The sequence below is a fragment of the Lissotriton vulgaris genome, chromosome 10 (assembly GCF_964263255.1).
Source record: "Lissotriton vulgaris chromosome 10, aLisVul1.2, whole genome shotgun sequence".
Taxonomy (NCBI): Eukaryota; Metazoa; Chordata; class Amphibia; order Caudata; family Salamandridae; genus Lissotriton; species Lissotriton vulgaris.
In genome coordinates this window covers 136251892-136274943 of record NC_141698.1, presented here as the reverse complement: position 1 = coordinate 136274943, position 23052 = coordinate 136251892, and the positions used below count along the sequence as shown (strand labels likewise).

The 23052-nt window shown below is 47.2% G+C and overlaps 1 protein-coding gene and 1 pseudogene across 3 annotated transcripts in view; both read right to left on the bottom strand.

The window, feature by feature from the left end:
• Positions 1-23052, bottom strand: part of EPN2 (epsin 2) — a 475186-nt gene that overhangs the window by 365877 nt on the left and 86257 nt on the right. The window lies entirely within an intron of this gene.
• On the bottom strand, positions 5927-6686 carry LOC147684843 (uncharacterized; annotated as a pseudogene).

Below are 23052 nucleotides of genomic sequence, written 5' to 3'. Positions count from 1 at the left end.
TTTACAATGCAATGGTCTCGGCATTGTTTAAAGTTAGAGCTATTGGCATTTCTAATGACATTTTTATTTTTGTTTTTTAAAACTTAAATAAATGGCATTGTCATTTACAATGCCAATAGCTTAATCGCTCGCAGATGCGAGACCTATTGCATTTGCACCCACACAGAGCTTAACACACAAAGCCACCCACACACACATACAGAGCCACCCACAGTCATTCACATAGAGCCACCCACAACCAGCAACCTACACACACACACACACACACACACACACACACAGAGCCAGCCACCCACCCACACACACACAGAGCCAGCCACCCACCCACACACACAGAGCCAGCCACCCACCCACACACAGAGCCACCCACCCACACACAGAGCCACCCACCCACACACAGAGCCACCCACCCACACACAGAGCCACCCACCCACACACAGAGCCACACACCCACACACAGAGCCACACACACACACACAGAGCCACCCACACACACACAGAGCCACCCACCCACACACAGAGCCACCCACCCACACACAGAGCCGCACACACACACACAGAGCCCCACACACACACAGAGCCCCACACACACACAGAGACACACACAGAGCCCCACACACACACAGAGCCCCACACACACACAGAGCCCCACACACACACAGAGCCCCACACACACACACACAGAGCCCCACACACACACACACAGAGCCCCACACACACACACACAGCGCCCCACACACACACAGCGCCCCCCACACACAGAGCCCCACACACAGAGCCCCACACACACAGAGCCCCACACACAGAGCCCCACACACACAGAGCCCCACACACGCAGAGCCACACACACAGAGCCACACACACACACACAGAGCCACACACACACACACAGAGCCACACACACACACAGAGCCACACACACACACACAGAGCCACACACACACAGAGCCACACACACACACACACACAGAGCCACACACACACACACACAGAGCCACACACACACACAGAGCCACACACACACACACACAGAGCCACACACACACACAGAGCCACACACACACACAGAGCCACACACACACACAGAGCCACACACACACACAGAGCCACACACACACAGAGCCACACACACACACAGAGCCACACACACACACACACACACACACAGAGCCACACACAGACAGAGCCACACAGAGCCACACACACACACAGCCACACACACACACAGAGCCACACACACACAGAGCCACACACACACACACACAGAGCCCCACACACACACACACAGAGCCCCACACACACACACACAGAGCCCCACACACACACACACAGAGCCCCACACACACACAGAGCCCCACACACACACAGAGCCACACACACACACAGAGCCACACACACACACAGAGCCCCCCCACACACACACACACAGAGCCCCACACACACACACACAGAGCCCCACACACACACACAGAGCCCCACACACACACACAGAGCCCCACACACACACACAGAGCCCCACACAGACACACACAGAGCCCCACACAGACACACACAGAGCCACACACACACAGAGCCACACACACACAGAGCCACACACACACAGAGCCACACACACACAGAGCCACACACACACACAGAGCCACACACACACACAGAGCCACACACACACACAGAGCCACACACACACACAGAGCCACACACACACACAGAGCCACACACACACACAGAGCCACACACACACACAGAGCCACACACACACACAGAGCCACACACACACAGAGCCACACACACAGAGCCACACACACAGAGCCACACATACACACAGAGCCACACACACACACACAGAGCCACACATACACACAGAGCCACACACACACAGAGCCACACACACACACAGCCACACACACACAGAGCCACACACACACAGAGCCACACACACACACAGCCCCACACACACAGAGCCACACACACACAGAGCCCCACACACACAGAGCCCCACACACACAGAGCCCCACACACACAGAGCCCCACACACACACACAGAGCCCCACACACACACACAGAGCCCCACACACACACACAGAGCCCCACACACACACACAGAGCCCCACACACACACACAGAGCCCCACACACACACAGAGCCCCACACACACACACAGAGCCCCACACACACACACAGAGCCACACACACACACAGAGCCACACACACACACAGAGCCACACACACACACAGAGCCACACACACACACAGAGCCACACACACACACAGAGCCACACACACACACAGAGCCACACACACACAGAGCCACACACACACAGAGCCACACACACACACAGAGCCACACACACACACAGAGCCACACACACACACAGAGCCACACACACACACAGAGCCACACACACACACAGAGCCACACACACACACAGAGCCACACACACACACAGAGCCACACACACACACAGAGCCACACACACACACAGAGCCACACACACAGAGCCCCACACACACACACAGAGCCCCACACAGACACACACAGAGCCCCACACACACAGAGCCACACACACACAGAGCCACACACACACACAGAGCCACACACACACAGAGCCACACACACACACAGAGCCACACACAGAGCCACACACACACACACAGCCACACACACACACAGAGCCACACACACACACAGAGCCACACACACACACAGAGCCACACACACACAGAGCCACACACACACACAGAGCCACACACACACACAGAGCCACACACACACACAGAGCCACACACACACACAGAGCCACACACACACACAGAGCCACACACACACACAGAGCCACACACACACAGAGCCACACACACACACAGAGCCACACACACACACAGAGCCACACACAGAGCCACACACACACACAGAGCCACACACAGAGCCACACACACACACACAGAGCCCCACACACACACACACAGAGCCCCCCACACACACACAGAGCCCCCCACACACACACAGAGCCCCACACACACACACAGAGCCCCACACAGACACACACAGAGCCACACACACACAGAGCCACACACACAGAGCCACACATACACACAGAGCCACACACACACAGAGCCACACACACACAGAGCCACACACACACACAGAGCCACACACACACACAGAGCCACACACACACACAGAGCCACACACACACACACAGAGCCACACACACACACAGAGCCACACACACACACAGAGCCACACACACACACAGAGCCACACATACACACAGAGCCACACATACACACAGAGCCACACACACACACAGAGCCACACACACACACAGAGCCACACACACACACAGAGCCACACACACATAGCCACACACACAGAGCCACACACACAGAGCCACACACACACACACACACACACACACAGAGCCACACACACACACAGAGCCACACACACACACAGAGCCACACACACACAGAGCCACACACACACACACAGAGCCACACACAGAGCCACACACACACACACAGAGCCACACACAGAGCCACACACACACACACACAGCCACACACACACACAGAGCCACACACACACACACACACACAGAGCCACACACACAGAGCCACACACACAGAGCCACACACACAGAGCCACACACACACACACAGAGCCACACACACACACACAGAGCCACACACACACACACACACAGAGCCACACACACACACACAGAGCCACACACACACACACAGAGCCACACACACACACACATAGCCAGCCACACACACACACACAGCCACACACACACACACACATAGCCACACACACACACACACACATAGCCTCACGCACACACACATAGCCACACATACAGAGCCACACACACACACACACACAGAGCCACACACACACACACACAGAGCCCCCCCCACACACACAGAGCCCCCCCCACACAGAGCCACACACACAGAGCCACACACACACACACACACACACACACAGAGCCACACACACACACACAGAGCCACACACACACACACAGAGCCACACACACACACAGAGCCACACACACACACACACAGAGCCACACACACACACAGACACACACACACACACACAGAGCCACACACACACACACACAGAGCTGTCCTCTCCCTACCAAATGTTGCTCTTCTCCCCACTGAACAACCTTCCAATTAGCCCCTAAGCACTAACAGTTTCTCCCAAACTCCCTCCACTTTGTTGACACTCCAGATGTTTCTCCGTTCCTTCCTGGCAGAAATAAGACTCCACCTCCATCTCTTCTCCGCGTGGCTCACGTTTCCCTCACTATTTAGGGGTTCAAATAATACTTTTCCTCGAAAAGACTTCTTCATCTGCTCCCCCCTCCCAGTTTCATGCGTAGGTTCCAGCACAATCATTGGCTCACCTGTAATTGCCATAAACTGAAGCAAGAGAGCTGAAAAGTGGGAAGGTGCAGCACCCAGCGCGGATGAAGCTGCAGGTCCACTGTGGGCTGCCATATTTAGTTCCGAAGCACAACAAACAGCGTCCACCAACTCTGACGTCACTGCGCCGACATCAAGCCATAGCATTGCGTGCGCTGCATTTCTCGGTCACCTCGCCTGCAGGTCAAATTGTCTTGCGCGTGCTCCTTACCTAAACGGGCACTTTGCGCATGTCATCCAGTGGCTTCGCCGAAAAAACGCACTCCTTAAAAGCACAATAGAAAGAATGCACTGCTAGCATGATAGAATTAGGAACAGGAGTAAATAAAACAGCTAACCGTGGCAGTGAGTAAAGCAAAGCAGGGGTGCATGCAAGGGCTGGAGGGCCATGATGTTGGGGCAGGGCGAAGCAATGTTCTGTGGTAGAGCAACAAAGGCAGGAAGGGCACAGGTCAGAAGTGTGTGTGTGTGGGGGGGGGGGCAGCCCATGAAAGGGCAAGATTTCATGCAAGGGTTCATTCAAAGAGGTTCAATTATTGTATTGTAAATTTATAGCGCTTACTACCTATGACAAGACACCAAAGGACTTTTTGGCAAGTAGCATGCTACTCCGGAACCCAATGACAAATTAGCCTGAGCAACACGTTTCCACTCCGAAAGGAAGTTTACCGAGGGTTAAGAATAAAGGAATGTAAATAAGCGTGAGGGGGTGCGTTAACAACGTGTGTCAAATAAAATTAAAGGATTTTGTATGAAACATAGAACAGCTTCACATAGATGTTTCGGTCCTGACTAATTACTCGAGCGAAGATGTTACATTACAAGATTAATGCCATCAGTAATATATATTTAAATTAACAGTGCCAAAACACCTAGTCTGCAGGGTAAACTCGATGGAATCTCGTCGAGACACTCCTCTCTCTCACAGTCAAGCTGAGCAAGAGCGTTCTTTGCACCTCCGATCGGAGTATGCACAAATGATTTAAGACGGATGCTGCTTTCCAGGAGTTTTAACCGCCTAACCAAAGTGGTTGGTGCCAGGGCCACACGCCCCATGTACATTAGGATTTCATACAGATCTATGACCAATAAAATGCAAAGTAGTTCAAGACAGGATTCACGAATATTACTGACACCCCCTGAATTGTACTTTACAACCCCAGGGAATTGAAAAATGGATATCGGGGCGGCCTTACAACGCCTGACTGTCTGCGAAGATGATAAAATGCAAAACTGTGAACACTTGCATCCATGATAGCCGGGTTATATAATCAATTATCAACAACTACTGATCACAGGTACTAGAGCAACGAAAACTAGACACTTTGGGATAGTATCGCTTAACAGATTTGCGGCCATCTAGGATTAGGGTTGTCATAGTCATATGGTCTTTTATAGCACAACATATCATGGTAAGGTCTCAAGGTGCTTTCAGGCACAGTGAGGGCCATCAAAAGCTATTAGTTGGGAAATAGCCAGGTTTTTAATTCCTTACGAAAGGACATGTGATCGGAGATGGAAGTGTTACTGTGTTGCTGCCTCTCACATCATACCTATGAGCTGCCAAAAGCCGAATACAGGGAATGCAATACACACCAATGGAGGCAGCCTCGGCTCTTCCCCTGGATGCCGACCGAGAGCGGGATGTCGATTCGCAAGTGGGTGATCTCGAGCGAGATCTGGACCTCCGAGCAGAGGAGCGGGGCCAGCGAGGCGATGGGCTCCGCGTTCTCCTGCGGGGAGATGGGCTGTCGCACTTTCAGCGGCTCCTGCTCAGAGATCGTTAACGCCGTCTGCCTCCGAAAACGGGAGCGGCTCCTGCGGCGCCCGCCCAGGCGATCACAATCATACGCATAATGGCCTCGCTCCCCACACTCTTAGCAGCAATCTGAGGGGTTAAAGCCGCTCCTGCCAGGAACGCGGCCGAACGAGGAGCGCCGGGGTCTGCCGGCCGACAGCTTCACCTGCACTCTGGAGCCGCAGATCAACTTTTTGCCGTCCAGGCCGTGAACGGCGTCCTCGGCATCTCGTGGGTCTTCGAACTCTATGAAGGCGAACCCTGATGGGTTCCGGGCGATCCACACGCTTGTCAGAGGGCCGTAGTAGCTGAAGGCTCGGGTCACTTCGCCTTTGTCTGCCCCGGCACCAGGGATCCCCACGTATACCTTAGTTCCCTCGTCCCGGTCACGAGGCCTGCGGGAAGACGAACCAGAGTCATAGCCACCATAGCGCCTGCCGGACATGATGGCTGCAAGAGGGGGGTTCTGTACTTCCTGCTCACAGCAGCCTCGCAGTGCGTGAGCACCGGATCGGAGGGGGAGGCGACCAACGTTGATTGATTATAAAGCACAAGGCCTAAGTAAAAAAGGCTGCTCTGAATGGTTAACAAGCAGGGAACAGAGGCAAGAAACAGGAAACAGAGGCAAGAAAATACTCAGTAGCTCCGGCAGGAAAGCGGACCACGCCACAACACCAACCATCTTTCTCCGAGGCGAAGCAGAAATGCCGCGGAGAAACAGCGTCATTTTTGGATTCGGGGGCGTGTTTTCCTTCTCTCCTCTTCCCATTGGCTGGAATGTAAAATTCCAGCCAATGGGAAGAGGAGAGAAAGAAAACAGAAAGAAGCTAAAAAACACCCCCCGAAACTGGGCTTGAACGGAGTGACGCCCCTCTCCTCCAATGGCTGGCCTCCGTTTAGGAAGCCAGTCAATGGAGAAGAGGGGCGGGTTCAAGCCCCCATACTGAAAAACTAAATTTCTCGCAAGCGCAGCCTGCGCAGGCCGAGACCTAAAAACAGATTGCAGCCACTACTGCTGCTTCTGAAAGAGTTCTTTTTTCACAAAAAAGACTTCAGAACTGCACAAGTTCTGGCCCTTCTGCAGCATGATGGAGACAACACTTTCCAGAGGGTTAGCTTAGATTCTGCCAGCAAAGTATCCTGAAAGCAGCAACCCCTCAGATAATTAGTTTAAAAGGATCTTGTTCACTCCCCAGGAAATTAATTCCCTTCCATTTTCAGCAGGTATCACCTCCAAAAGCCCTGCATTGATGCATGCAATCTTTTTGGAGCAGCAATACTGAAGGATCAGAGACAAAACGCTACAGGAAAAACAGACAGCAAGCCGCATTTGCTACTCAGTGACAACCTGTAAAAAACTGCTTTCCCTCTTTAATTTCCACAACCAAATCAGTACTTCTCTTCCCACAGCATCTTGCTGCACCCTAACTTCTCAGGTACCACTCCTCTGTTAACTCTTGCGAATACCCTTATCTTGAGTAACACTACTTATCACTCATGCACGTCCTCCCACTTTTCGCACACTGCTCTCTTGCTTTGAAGCAATATTTATGCTCTATGAATCACACACATATAAAAATACTTTAAAATATTTTTCAAAACGAAACAAGTATAACGTGCATATTATTTACTAATGTTGCAGGAGCATGATACAGCTAAAGGACAATCCTAATGCTACACGTTTAGGATGATGTACTCTTAACTTCACCATTAAATGTTTGAGACCAAAAAAATTCTAAAATATTGAGCCTGTAATACCACCATAAAAATCATTGAATATGAATTGTTGCAATCTATTAAGAGCAAAGGTGGTATCTCGGTCCTTGTCACATGTAGCCATCTGGGCAGCTTCATTTATGATGAGCAGTAGTTTTTCAATTTCATTTATATCTAATGGGATAAAATGTCTTACCTGTTTGCTATAGGGTTTATTAGGACAACTAAACTCACCATAAGGTTTGTCTGGATCAGTGCAAGGTGCTTCACTTACATATGTGTGCACCATATACTAAGCCAGCCTCCTACACCAATAATCAAAAATGTTTGATCAAGTGGCAAGACCAGTATTCAAACTCAATTTCGCAGGTTTTAAGCTATTAATTTAGCTACGAGACCAGAAGTTCTTAACATGGGGTCTGCAAGTTTATATATAAAACAAAAAATGCAGACAAAAAAAAACGAATAAATGTAAAATTGAACATTTGATAACTTTTCATAAATGTGTGGGAATTTAAAATTCATGGCTTAAAATTAAGTTATTTACCTTGTGTGTACGAGCATAACAAGTACAGCAGGCAGAATCTAGTACAGAGAATTGGCGGCCTCAACTGAAGCACTGATATGTGCTGGCATAGCCAGCATGCGTTAGGAACAAAAAAGAAAGCTATAAGCTAGCGTCTTATAAATTTTAAAAAATTGGAAACTTTTGATAATTTTTTTATAAATTATATTGATTTGTTAATTAAATATTTAATATTCTGTTTATTTGTTTGATGAATACTTGTTTCTGTAGTTTTGTGAATTGTTTCGAGGTTCACATCGTAGAAATGACTTAGGGTGGGACCATCGAATTCCAGTAGTGATTCAGTGGGGTCCAGTACTAAAAGCATCCAACGGAAGGAGAACGGCTTTTGACAAGACTTCTTTCTTTCCCTTCTAGTGCTCTGCACTATTTTGGGCACAAGAAGTATGGGCTAAATATGCTGAACATATATTAAAAGTTGCTTTGATACTACTTAAAATTTCTATTTGGTGTAATACCAACGCTTTACTAAACAAATATGTTACTTTTGACTATGAATTGTGACAATGATATAAAAAAATTCCATTGGCAGTTGTATTTTAAAACCGTACTTCGTGAGCTAGGCAGGCCCTAGTTGATCCTATACCACCTCCATTTGTAAGGCAGACAAATCTTGGGGCAAAAATTATTTTAGGTCGAGACTGCGAGTGTTATGATAGGAATATTAACCTGTAGCACTTATTCGGTCTGTTTCTGCCAGTGTGATGGGTTTTCTTGAAAAATGGAGACATTTTATTTTATTTTTGTGAATTGTATGTAGTTTTTAACAAAACATTTTTAATCACGCCTGGCATTGTCATTTACAATGCCAATAGCTTAATCGCTCGCAAATGCATGACCTATTGCGTTTACACTCCATGAGCCACGCACACACAAACTTATGGTGTGGAAAACATCTCTTTTTAATTGTGTTATTCATCAAATACAGCAGATTCTGAATATGACGAATTCAGTTGAACATACTGTCAAAAATTAGTTCTTCCTCTAGCACTGGGTAACTATCAAACACAGCAACATTTGAGTACAACATTAGCTTTTGTGTAGTTGAAAACATACTGTTAGAAGCTGTATATTACACTTTGTACCTTTCCCGCCCGATTGATGGCATGCTATTTTTGGAAGAATAGGTTCACTATAGTGTGCACTCATTAGGATTGGACACACCTTCATTTTGTCCTTCTCGTGGGGACACCCCTGTCCTTTTTGATATCTAACATCCTACTTTGAACCAGCCTCATGTGGCGATTGAGCTAGACATGTCCGCGCCCACCCCTCTCAATACAGCGGTATATCATCCATATAAGCGATCTCATTCAGACCTAAAGACTGTGGAAACAATGAGATGGGCGTGGAGAAACTATAGCGAAGAGGGCAGGACACAAAGAACTATATGCTCCATCTATGCCACTGGGGGCATTCGCTGATTGGCCCACTAACGGACAAGGCTATTACTCAGCGTGCAAGATGGCGTGGATTAATGGTGGGGAGGGATTTCAACCCTGAGGATGTATTATTATCTCTCCAGCAGATGTGTGAGCCTGATCCACCTTCAGCTTCTGATATGTTCCTATATTATCAAATCAGGGCGGCATGTAGGGCGAGATATGTTGAATTTCCAAAAGCTCAGACTCCACTACCAGCCCTAGAAAATATTCTAGCCAATCATTCCCCTTGGAAGTTGATAATGAGAATTTATAGCGTAACGCAAGAGTCATCCCCTATTGTCTTAAATACATCAAAAGCAAAATGGGAGTGGGAAGTAGATATTACCATTATAGACAAACAGTGGCAGTTCTGCTGGTCTCAACTGCAACATATTTCGCCAAACTATAGGTTACGACATATACATTTTAATTATTTGCATAGAGTTGATCGTACACCAATTCAGTTACACCGGATGGGGTTACAACAAGAAGCGAGATATTGGAGATGTGGGGCACATGATGCAACGTTTATCCATTTAGATTGGTTCTGCAACCCCATAGCGCGATTTTGGTCGGATGTATTTAGACATGTTGGTAACATTGTCAATGTCACACTGCAGATAATGCCCCTTGTGGCATTGCTGGGCTTTGTATTGGAAGTTCCTAAGGGCTCCCGTAAACTGACATCCATGCTACTCCGGCTGCTCGTCAAAAGTCAGGCGGCAATGCATTGAGAAAAAAAAATCGAATCCGCCTACAATAGCGGAATAAATAAACACGGAAGCATACTGCAAAGATCAATTATCGGCCTATAGCAGATCTAGACCCTTGGATATATGGACACCATTCGTAACTTGGCTGGAGCAGGGGGGGTTCTGACTTCCGGGTCGATCTTACCTCTTGAAAACACTCTAGTCTAATGGTATATGGCAAATTGTATTCACCCGGTAATGTCACTATGGCTCAGTGGTTGATCCCTGGATTCTAGAGAGATATGGCCCCTTGTGACAGGAAGTGGGTGAATGTGAGAAAGTAGTTTCTAGATCATTGGGTGCAGATTTGTGCCGGGGTCATAAATTTGATGACATGGGCGGGGGGGGGGGGAGGGGGGAAATGGGGGAGGGTGTAAAAAGTTGAATGTACAATATCTAAATGTATGCTTTTAGACTTCGCAATGTACACACATCGGCTAGAGTATATGCAATACCTCCTGATTTGCTGCCGGTCCCCCGGGATGTCGGTGTAAAAGCTGTGTTCAATTAGATCAAATTGTTCAATAATGTGCTGCCGGCCCCAGGGTTGTAGACAAACAGCTGGGTCACCTGTGAAGATCGTAATAAATGTGTTACATTATTTTTTTTTTTTTTTAACTACCACTGCCTAAGGTATAGATGAGTCACCCCTCTAGCAGGCCTTACCAGCTCTAAGGCAGAGTGCACTATATCCTAGGTGTGAGCATATTTGCATAAGCAGATATGCTTCTACAATTTTAAGATCGATTCCTTAATATTGTAAGTGCCAGGAAACCTAAAGAGTATACATGGGCTGGAAACTCAACAACTCGAGTTCCACAGCACAATGATGGCTTTACAGAACACAGGAGTGTTTGGTACCAAGCAACACCTTGTAATAAATCCACACTGAAGCCAGTGTGAGATTTATTACACCATGTACCCAGAGGGCACCTCATAGGTGCCTCCTGATAACCTACTGACCCTGGTATGGGCACTTACTGGTCTTTAGGCACCCGGCCACAGACAGACATGTTTCTGGACCCACTGGGTGGGGAGTCTCTGCTCTCTGGGGCCAGAAACAATGCACATCATGGGCAGAGGCGTTACCAATTCTTCTCCAGGATGTGTCAATGCTCAAAGGGGACGCTTCAAAGGCATACTGTCTTTGTAATGCAACCCCCAGCCTCTGCTGCTAGCAGAAGTTGGCAGCCCACAGTTCACACCCCAGCTCTGGGCTGGAAAACGTAGAAAAACTAGGAGGTGCACCCACCTTTGCCAACTCCACCCCTCAGGTGGAGGAGGCAAAGTTAAGCACACTTTTCAGTCCCCTCCATCTTGAAGATCTAGGTCTATCCCCCCACCCACAGTGAGGTGGCATAATAATGGTGGTAAGGTGCCCAATGGCCCTACCTACTACTCCCCTAAAGTTAGTATTTAGGTGCCTCCCCCCAACCTAGGAATTAGATTCCTGAAACTATGAAGAAGGATAAAGACACTGTGCAGCAAAGCCTGAAGACAACGACTGACTTGGCACTAGCCCTACCAGCCTGTCTTCAGCTTTAAAGACTCTGCAAAGAAGACGCCTGAACTGTGGCCAGTGACTTCCAGAAACCTGAGGAAGACTGCCCACTCTTCAACAAAGATCAGACCTCCCTTGGACAGCGGCTCTGTCTAAAAGAATCCAACTACAAGGGCTCCAGACCCATCTGTAACCGTGATCTGTGCCCACTTTGCCCCGGACGCCCACGGCCCGGGTCTGAGTGGCCCCCGTTCAGCGATCTTAACCTCAAGTCCAACATTGGCTGACCCCTCCTGGACCCAATGATAACGCCTGTGGCTTGAATCCATAGGCTCCCTCTGACCGCCATCAGCTCTGTTAAGAAGACTGTTAAGAAGACTCCAAAATCTAAAAGCACCCCTGCACCCAAAGCCCCTGCACCTTGGTGAGCTGAATTGACGGACTCTGATTTTGACCTCTGCACCCATCTGCCCCTGCACTGCTGGTGGTGCAGTTGTGGTACTCGCCTGACCCTTGCCCCTTGCTGATCGTTGGTCCCGAAGACTGGAAATTTAAGTGTTGTACTTACCTGTTAAATCACATTAGTCTTTTCCTCCATAAGAATACATTGACCTGGTCAGAAATTGCACTAAGTGTCGACTTTCTAAAGTGAAAAGTATTTTTAGGTAAAAACCTACTTACCTTATTGAGAAGATCTTGGTCTTCAATTCAATTAAATTCAAATCGACTTTATTCAATTGCTTTTTGAGACAATCATAAAAGTACATATATTAAAAGACAATTTAAGACGTGATACAATACAAATTTCATACACAGTGCCTATATACAATAACATTTCACAATGCAAACAATCTTACTGAATTCCATGATTAACCCTTTAGGTGCTGCGCACGTTCACCGGCTGACGGCACCACTACCCCGGGAGTGCTGCCGTCGGCCGTTGAACGTTCGAACTGCACCTGCGCAATGGAACGTCCAGCACTGGAGTGGACGTTCCATAGCAGCTATGAGGTTAATATGTAATAAGTTTGCTGTGGCTGTATACATTTTTTTTAAAACATTCCTACTCTCCAAGTCCTGTGTATATCATTCAGAAGCTGTAACACCAGAAAAGCTGGAAAACATTGTCTCAAACCAAGCGCCTTTAAAATGGGGACAATCCAGACATTCCTTATGCTACTGTAAAAATTACAAAAAAGGGTCACATGAATTGTAGATTGTTCTGAATGATTATCACATGGGCACAGGCTTAGTTTTAGGGACCAATCATTAGCAAACGGGAAACTCATAAGCCTGTGGAAGATACTACATCTAAAATGCGTTAGTAATAACCTATCTTAGCCACCGGGTATAAATAACAGCTAAGATTGAATACTAAAAGAAGTTAAAACCAATTGATTGAGCTTAACAGTGGGCTTTAGGCTGTCTCCTGCTAGTCTTATGGAGTCCAGATGTAGGAGACCCTCTTTCTTTAACTCTGTTCTACTAATTGATTGCATGGATGTTGGATAAGTATAATATTCCAGATGTCCGATATCGGACATAACATTTCTAATGACCTCGGTCTTAAAATACAAACAAACCTTATTTTTATAAAATTGGTGTGTATTCCCTTTTTGAGTCGTCAGTTATTGTCACTTATTGGTCACTTGTGTGCAATAAACGTCCGACACTCCTCTGTGTTAGGCTTATGGCTGCTTGCCCACACTACCACTAATAGAGCAACTTGGGTTTGCATTAAGCCCTGTACACTTTTGGGGAACCCCTGGACTCTGCACGGGGTGACATATGGGCAATACCATATACAGAGCCAGCATTTTCCCCATTCATTTTTCAATGGGAACTTTAGACACAGCTACAGCCCACACCCCTGAACAGATTTACACCAAATTTTGGCAGAAAAGTAAAACTTGGTTCAGAAACAGCGTTTCTATAAATTTGGTGCCAATCCGGTCAGCCTTTGTACAGATCAAGCAGTGGAGGATCCGCAGATCCGACATATCTTGTGCAGAGATCTGATTGGCTGCCACCACATCGACAAAGATGTGGCGGCAGCCATCTTGGGACTCAGTCCAGAGTCTAAAAAGAGTAAAAAACCACACAGGGGTCAGGGTAGGGATACCCTGACCCCCTAGGCTTGGTGGTGACGTCACTTCTCCCAGGGGCCAAAATGTTTAAAGGAGAGAAGGGTGCATGGCCCCCCCTCCCCAAGCCTCTCAGACGCCCTAAGGACACCATACCCTGGGGTTGATATTGAAATGAAGGGGAGGAGGGCACCGAATCTCCCCCTCTCCAAACCTGAAAAGGGAGCGCAGACCCCATACCCGAAGGAGCAAATACGTATTGCCTGCCTACAGCAGCAGAGTCTGTGATGGCATGTGTGCTCTACTAGGTGAAACACAGATTGCACCTACCCAGCAGGAGCATGCACACACAGCTATTACCAGTATGTGGGAAGTCAGATGGGGCCGCAAGGGCACTGGAGCTCTCCTAGAAACCAAAGTTGCTGCTTGGTGGATACCCCAGAGGGCACTGGGGCACCCAACTATAATTGGGACAGGCCCAGGGGAATGGAGCCCTAGGATCCATAATAGGCTGGGGGGCTGCCTTCCTCTCCTTTATTATGGCATTGGGCCACAAGGGATGGAGTTGTACGCCCTCGTCCCCTTTAAGTAATGGCCCCAGGGGGTGGGATTGCCAAGACCACTATTGACTCAGGGAGGTGTGGCCCCAGTCCCCTTCAAGGCCCCAGGGGGTGTGGCTCAGGGGAGGGGACACCCCCCCTCACCTTTACAAATGTGTTTTGGCCTCGGGGATGGGGACTCCCGGCCTGAAGTGGCTCAGGGAGGGAAGCCTTGCACCTCCTCTTCTTTAAAACATAAAAAAACATTTGGGGATGGGACATAGTTAATTGAGAATTTCAGTGAGAATGCAACATTTTAAGTATATAAAACCACTGAAATTCACAAGTCATAGTTCTCTCTGGTAACTATAACTCATATCCTAAGGTAACTAACTTGTGCCCGCGTCATGCACAGCTTACTACCCCACATATTACAACCCTCATGAAGTCTTCTGTGACATCACTGACTATATCATTGCAACATTTGCAATTAAATTATTGATAACAAAACTGTGTGCGGTGGAGTTACGAGTTATAGTTACTTTAGGGTATGAGTTATAGTTACCAGAGCTAACTAGAACTGGTGAATTTCAGTGGTTATGTAATTTAAAGCGTTATGTTGTTACTGAAAGCTACGCCTATCGATGTTACTTTAAGCTTTGTTTTTTCAGTTAATACACAGACACACACTAACAAATATGTAAACCAATTTGTATTTTCTCAGCTACTAGCAAATAAGCAGTACATTTCAGTGCTTTGATAACATTCCAAATATATTTTCTTACTATTGTTACTTCTATTGCACATCAGACAAATATGACTTTCCGCCAACTCTATACAGTTCTGTCAGGCATTTATGATGAAGCGATTGTAATGTCACTCGTTTAATGGGCAGGCTTTTATTGAACTTAAAGATACATTATTTCCTCCTACGAAATACCCAGTGTTTGAAATACACATTTCAGTATAAAGTGAAGGAGTAGAAAACGGAACTGGATTGTGACGTACATTATGCAGTGTGTGGAGTCTTTGTATTTTCTGCCTCTGAGGCCATTACATGTGCGGAGGGTATTTTGACAATTGAGTAAAGAAGGTGACAAAGATGGGAGATCACCCAAAGCAATTAATTTAGGTTAAGGACAGAGATAAGTCATTACACAAAAAAAGGCTGCCTCCGACACACCTACGATGTGTCAGAGTGAAGCTGCACTGCTACCGTCCATGCTTTGCCTACCCTCAGGGCAACGGGAAATCAGCAGCAGGGAAGGACCAAATTATGCTGTGGGGTTTACTAAATTATGCTGCAAGAAAAGGCAAAGTATGTGGCAGAAAGCAGCACATTTTGTGGTATTACTACAAAATAATTGTTGTTTTTAAGGACGAGCCAGGGGCAGCGTGTATGTCGCTCTTCGAGCCATTCTGTATGGAGTATGCACTTGAAGCTCGGCCCATATTGGACATTGGCTTGTTGTAGTAGTGGTTCCAAATGACGAATGCTACAGATAGGGGGTAAGATGCGTCTTTATTAAATCGTAAGTAAAAGGAACATAACAACCTCAGCCACAGCTCTAAGCCACAACGGGTGACAGCCGCTCTCTCTCTCCTCCGGCGCTCTCCTTGGAATCTTAGTCGTGGTGACATTCGAAATGATGTCACCACGAGCAGTTCCATTACACGCAGTGCTTTCAAGGAGGGGGGATCAAGGTGAATGGAGATCCCACACATCCCTCTTCCCTACGAGATGAAACATCAGACAACAAGGTATACAACAAAAAGCTCCATCGTCACATATTGCTCCAAATGTCTTGGCGGTCTGGTCACTCTCCGGCTTGTTCTGATGACCGGGTGTGGGACCGTCTCATGTTCACTAGGAGGGGGTTCCTTGCCCACCACTGATTTGCTACCACACCCTCCCTCCTTACTGGTATCCTGCCTAGGAGGGTGATACCTCACAACTCTTCCCCGGTTCCAGATCTTTCCTTCCTGGGTTTTTGCCGCATTCCTAAACCATTTTACAATCTTCGTGGGCTTTCTGTATTCTGATCAACTCGCCCTGCCAGTAGGTGTTCTGATCCTAACGTCATCCCCTACTTTGAACCCAGGCTCTTGTGTGGAGTGAAGTCTATCAAACCTTTCTTTCCTCTCTGCCATGGCTTTGCTCTGTCTCACTAGCCCCCTCGATTGTTTGGAGTGGTCTGACCATCCCTTGTGCCACCCCATCCAGCCTGGTGATAGTTTGGTGTTAGGTATTCTTGCTCTGAGCAACTCAAAAGGGGTGACACCCGTTGTCTGGTGCGGCGTAAACCTGTAAGCTTCCAGCCGTTTCCATACTTCTTCCTTCCAGTTCAGGCTGCTCCCCCGCTCTTCAAGGAAGTCTTTCATCTCTTTCGAGCACAGTTGCACCCCATTGTCCGTGAGTAGACTACTGGGTAGCCCCTCTCTGATGAATACTCCTTGAAGGAACTCAACGACAGTCTTCGTAGTGATTTTGCTTACTATCTTCACCTCCGGCCATCTGGAGTATAGATCCATGAGCACCAGAATGTACGGTGTGCGCACTTCTCCCGTCAGAAGGCCAATGATGTGTAATGCTAACTCCTCCCACGGCCCGGACGGGGGTGGCCTACGCACCATGGGCGGTGTTTGTTGTCTCAAAACTTTGTCACTGACACTGCACGGGATACAGTCTCTTACTTTCCTTTCAATGGCAAGGTCCATGCGTGGTCACCAGTAGTCTTCTCTTAATCTTTGTTTTGTCTTGGTGATGCCCAGGAGACCGTCATGAGCTATATCCACCAGATCTTCTCTCACCGCTGTAGGTGGTACCAACCTCGTCCCTCTGAACAGGCAATCGTCGACCACTGACAGTTCATTTTTGACGATCCAGAACGGCCGTAGAGCTTCGTCCCTTTTATCTTCATGTCTCCACTTGCTTTGTACCCTCTCGCACACTTTAGGAATGAGCTCGTCTGCCCTAATTGCTTCTTTCCATGTTTCTTCACCTATGGCTCTCTGGGTTATTGCACATACATTTTCTGTTTGGTAGTCTTCATTCTCCTCTTCCTCTTTTCCTTCTCCCTCGTCTCCATCTTTTCCCGTCACAAGACGTGACAAGCAGTCTGCACCAAAATTCCGTGTTCCAGGGACATATTCCACACTGAACGTGTACTCTTGGAGACTTACAATCCAACGCCTGATTCTGCTAGAGATGGCATCTAGACCCTTCTTGCCTAACACCTCTACCAATGGCTTGTGGTCCGTCCGAAGACTGAACCTTGTTCCCCATAGGAAGTTCCTGAATTTGCTCATTGCCCAGAATACTGCCAATGCCTCTTTTTCGATCACGGACTAGTTACTCTCTGACTTCTGCAGTGATCTCGACGCAAAAGCTATTGTTTCTTCCCCGCTTGCTCCTATTTGAGTGAGGACCGCTCCTAGCCCCTTGGCACTTGCGTCGGTGGTGACTACGGTCACCCGATTGGGTATGAAGGACTTGAGGCTGGGGGCTTCTGCGAGTGCTCTCTTCACGTCCTCAAATTCTCTTTGGCACTCCTCACTCCAGCCGAACACTGCATCATTTTTTAGCAACTGGCGTATTGCAAACGTCCTTCCAGCAAAGTTCGTAACAAATTTGCTGTAAAATTCCAGCATTCCCATGAAGGACTTGCTTTGCTTTTCGGGGGCATCAAGTTCGTAATGGTATCTTGAAGTTCTGCTTTAGGACGGATTCCCCCCGCCGTCACATTGTGTCCCAAAAAATCCAGTTCCTTGCAGCCAAACTTGCACTTTTCCCTTCTCACTGTTAGTCCTTATGACCTAAACCTGGCTAGTACTTGTCTCAACCTCTTGTTGTGTTCCTCGTTGTCTTTTGCGAATACCAGCACATCATCCTGGTAGCACAGGACACCAGGGATCTCTCTCAAGATGTTGCCTATGAGTCTCTGGAACACAGCTGCAGCCGATACTAAGCCGAAGGGCATCCTCTTAAATTTGAATGCACCCATGGGCATGACAAACGCCGTAAGTTCTTGCGACTCCTCATGTAGCTTGATCTGGAAATAGGCTGAGGTGCGATCAAGTGTTGAGAACACTTTTGCGCCTTCTAGCATGCTCACCATTTGAGTGATGTTGGGCAGTGGGAACCGGTCAACCACAACCTCTTTGTTCAAGGACCTAAGGTCAATGCACAAACGAACCAACCCATCCTTTTTCTGAGTTACTACAATTGGTGCCAACCATTCTGTTGCCTCCACCGGTTCGATGACTCCTGCCTTGCACAGTTTCTCCAGTTCAACCTTCATTGCTTCCTGGATTGCAATGGGTAGCCTCCTTACTTTGGCTACCACAGGTTTCGCATTTTCTTTTAGCTTGATCTTGTGGCAGTAATTCTTCAAACATCCAAGTTCTTCTCTAAATACCGCTTTGAACTCTGTCACAAAGTCTTCCCTCGTTTCATGTACTTCTTGTATTAGAATTTGAGGATCTTTGTTGGGATTTAGATAGACCCCTAACTCTTTCTGTGCCTGCCAGCCCAGGATGTTGTCACCAACCGTAGACACAGACTTTGGACACTGTTGTTCTACTCTTGTACTCTACTGTGCCCCAGAAATAACCCTTCATGGAAACGGGGCGACCTGCATACCCCCCAGGCCTTACATCCATCCTATTCAATCTAATCCTCCCCTTGGACACCCGTGAAAATTCCTTGGCGCTAATGATAGTTATTCTAGAACACGAATCAAACAATGCCTCCACTTCAGTGCCTTTCACTTTTATGGTGTCTTTGGGATTGCGGACCTGATCTCCACCTACTTGCAAGACTATTTCGTCACACACTGTGTTACTCCTGTCTTCACTCGGACTGCTAAACCCCTGCCCACTCCTGCAGTACTGCCTGAAATGGCCTTTCCTGCCGCACTTGTTGCATGTGAATTTGAGTGCGGGGCACTCCCTGTCGTTGGCCATGTGTCCTTGCTTTCCGCATCTATAGCAGGTACCCTTGAATGACCATGTTTTGCTCTCTCTGCTCTTTATGTACTATCTTCTGACCTTTGACCTCAGACACACCTTAACATTCAGTTACAACTTCGCTTACTTTGATTTTGTCTTCGCTTCCTTTCCCACCACTGTCCTGTTAGATTTCGCTAACGCACTGCAACATGTGTTCCACCTGTTTCGCAACTATTAGGACTTCCCTCAGTGGCAGGTCATCTTTCAACCACAACTCCTCACGTACGCGTTCCGTCCTACACGCTAGCACAAACTGGTCCCTGATTCTCTCTTCACATGCACCCCCAAACTTGCATGTCGCGACTAGTTTACGTAGATCCAACACAAAATCTTCTACAGTTTCCCCTTCCTTATGTACTCTCTTCCCAAAATGGTACCTTTCCATTATTGTGCTGGTCTTCGGAAGGAAGTGTAGAACTAATTTCTTTAGACTAATTTCCAACTCATTCAACCCTCTCGCTTCCTGCGCACCTAGATCTGGAAGGTGCTCCAACACCTCTTCCCCCTCTGCCCCTAGGTAGTATGACAGTAAGGCTACTTTCCTTTCCAACCCTAGATTGGGGCCACATACAGTCGCATAATTCAAAAACACCTTTTTCCATTTTTTCCATTGTATTGGAGGCTCCCCAGGGTTAGTCAGAAAGAAAGGTGGAGGTGTCACACTCTGCATCTTGATACTATCCCTAAGAGTCCACCCTGAATCAGAGAACCATATATCCTAGATGCACAAAGGGGTAGAAATGAGTACCAACTTATTACTCCCTTTCGAAGTGCAGAATGGTTTGCATGTGATCATAACAAAACAAACACCCTTATGCAAAGCTAACAGTCTCTCATTTTCTGGTGGCTAAGATCAGTAAATGTTAGTCCACTAGGTGGCACTGTGGCGCCAAAGTCAGCTCTCCATGTGATGAAAATGCGCTTGAAAATATGCTGTTGTTTACCCTTCCCAAGGAAAACTACTCAAACTCAAAAGCTGCGACTCACCGCTGCTGTTTTCCTTTCTCCGTGACCTTCTGCTGCTCAGCTACACTCCTCAGAATTCTCCACTTGCCGATTACGAGTGTCCTCTGCTCTGCACCTCACCAATACTTTCTCAGAGTTACACCACCTCTTAGCTGTACTGCGACTCGTCTTCTTCTTACTCCGTGACCTTTTGCTGCCCGGTGACACACAGCTTAACTTTCCACCTTGATTACACTCTCCGCTCCGCCAATACTTCACCAAGGTTAATTTCCTTCTCGCTACTCTCTTTGCTTAGTCTGTTTAATATGTATCTCCCTTCATTTGCGTGTTGAGGCTGTTTTCCCTGGTTGACCCTCGTCGCCAGTGTAGTAGTGGTTCCAAATGACGAATGCCACCGATAGGGGGTAAGATGCGTCTTTATTAAATCGTAAGTATAAGGAACATAACCTCAGCCACAGCTCTAAGCCACAACGGGTGACAGCCGCTCTCTCACTCTCCTCCGGTGCTTGCCTCGGAATCTTAGTCGTGGTGACATTCGAAATTATGTCACCACGAGTAGTTCCATTACACGCAGTGCTTTCAAGGAGGGGGGAACAAGGTGAATGGGAGATACCACATTTGTGTCATTGTCCTTCATAAATGCTGGCTTTTTAATCTCTCCTTAGTACCGCCTTGTCTTGCCTTTTATTATTGCAGGATTTTTGATACACAAATAAAAGGCAGTCATTCACAATGCCAATAGCTCAAAATCTCGCAATTCCGAGACCTACCGCATTGCAAATGCATGGTTTACATGCTAACTATCTGCACAAAGATTTCATCTCATTAGTACCAGTTTAACATCCAACTACAGTGATGAGTAACTGAAAAGTGACTGGTCAAACTTTGCATAGGGCCTTACACAGCACGGTAATACAGGTCACTGCAACTTTTGTAACTTTTCATCCATTTGAACCAAAACATTTTTTGTTAAATTCTGCAGGTTATGTAATGGATGATGGATTAAGTAGCAAATACATAATTATGTGAGAAAAACTGTGGCTGCAAAATCGCATCATTTCAGAGGTCCTGCCTAAGCTTAATGTTGAAAGAAAACATGTAGTGTTTGAAGTGCTACTACCAAAGTGTATGCATGGCTGTGTGAGTGTGCGTTTGATGTTTAAACTACTGTTCAGTGTGAGGGAAAGCTTTCCGGACGTCGCCAAAGTTCCAACTTGAGTGTGTGAGAACCCTGTTCTACTACAGCCTGTAACGCACATATTTTGTGTCTAACATTTAGGGAGCTTCCTTTACAACATAAGTAACCGCCCCCTGGGTGGCGCTGGAACGATCATTGGGAGGTTTAGCCTTGGGTGCAATCGGGGGGTGTTGAAAAACAAATAAGAGGGCGGTGGAAGCATAAAGAAAAAAATAGAAGATAAGAATTTTCTTGGGTAGGCCAAATAAGTTTGGAAACTACTAGTTAGACAAACAACCTGTGGCTTTTTCGCAGCTTAACCTGCCCTTTCCAAATGTTCACATTCATCCAAACTCTTCACTGGGTCATAGACAAGTGCCTGGAGCAGTATGTGAGTGGTGAATAAGCAAGTGCCAAGAATGCATGGTCTATGAGGCTGCAGGCAAGATGGGTTTGTTTGCAAGTCCTCATCTGCCTGCCATTTCTGCAATTCCACCACCATTCCCGCAGTCTTAGCTTGAATTAGTGTTTATTCAGCTAGACTAAGCAACAGAGAGCATTTGCTCTGGTAAGATAATTATAGAATGAATTAGCCAAACATCTGCATTTAATTATATGTTCAGATAAGTACACAGAAGTAGATTAAGAAATTACACTGTAGGATACAGACATTCGGTTCATTAGTACCAATGATCCCAAAAGCCCTCACTTTAGAAGTCAGGTCCATGTCTGGAACAGCATTAGTACTGAACACACGAGACGTCATGTCTGAAGTAAACACAGGAATTAGCCTGGTGCTTGCCAACGCTTGTCAAACAGAGCCTATCACAAAAATGCCACTGTTTATTCAGCAACATTTCTTAAATATATCAAAACAAAGAATTGTAGTCATAAAAGCCTTGCAAAAGCCATTAAAAAACCCTCAGTTCAAGTGACAAAATCTTGCATGGCATCACTCTATTATATTATCACAGCAACATAGCTGCCTCATAGTGTGATTAGGGATCTACTTCGATAGTACATGGTCATGACTTATGCCCTATCTGCAACATGAGA